Here is a 1,074-nt window from a genome sequence, read left to right as displayed (position 1 = left end):
CCCTTCAGTCTCCCAGCTGGGAAGGGCGAATTAAGTACTGACTCATCTGCTAGTCTGGTTCCAAATCTTTCCCCCAAAGAGGCAAGAATATAAATCAAGGCCCCAAAGCCAGATATACCCCCAGCAGTTGAAGAACATCAAAGAGCCACTTGCCTGCAAGAAGATGAAAGTCAGTTTATCCACAGCCTTTCCAACAAACCCACTACAGGATTCGGCATAAAGTAACTAACTATGACTTGCCATAAACCACTTAGAGCAGCATGTGCCCCAGAAAGGTCAGATAACCCAGATAGAAGAGTACCTATATACACAGGCCATCCAGTGTGTACAGACAAGCCCAATTCTTCCCTCCAGCAGAGAAAGATGAAGGAAAGCTCACAAGTAGGAATTTTTAAAGGGGAATATGTCATCTTGAAAATTAAGTGTCTGAAAGACATTTACAATTATAACACATAACACTGAAAAAGTTAGCAAAAATAATCAAAACAGAAGAAATGCTGGGGATTACTATTCTACCCCATGCACGAGCAGTTTGGTATTGTTGTCTCTCCAGGCCACCGAAGTCCCCCTGGCTAGAAAGGTTCTTAGATACATCAGTAACAGAGCAGAAAAACAAACACATATATTCTACAATAATCAATATTTAAACATTCAAGTTGACAGGGCCCCTTTAAATAACCCACAGCTCTGAATTGCCAATAAAGGGGGAAAGAACAATGCAGAGACAGAAACAGGACGGTGAGCAGTCAAATCAGGCAGGAGGCTGCCCATCGCCCACATGTCTAGGGATCCCTGCTCTGCGGGCTCACACCCCGCGCTCCCAGCTCCCCATCTTCTGGGCCATTGCTCTGCGCTCGGCACCCGCAGCAGGGCCCTCAGCATGGAGCACCCAAAGGCCCCCGCGCTGCTCGGAGCTGTCCCGGCCCTAGCGAGGCTCAGAGACCGACCTCAGACAGGCCTGCGAGGTGCCCAGCTATCCTGCGGGGCCAGCCCTTGGGCCCTGCGCGAGGACTGTCAGCCCCTGCCTCCCTCACCCCCCGGTGGTTACCGACCGGCCCCCGTAACACGCCTGTC

Source organism: Emys orbicularis, chromosome 9, assembly GCF_028017835.1.
Source record: "Emys orbicularis isolate rEmyOrb1 chromosome 9, rEmyOrb1.hap1, whole genome shotgun sequence".
NCBI lineage: Eukaryota > Metazoa > Chordata > Testudines > Emydidae > Emys > Emys orbicularis.
Note: the sequence above shows the minus strand (reverse complement) of the source record.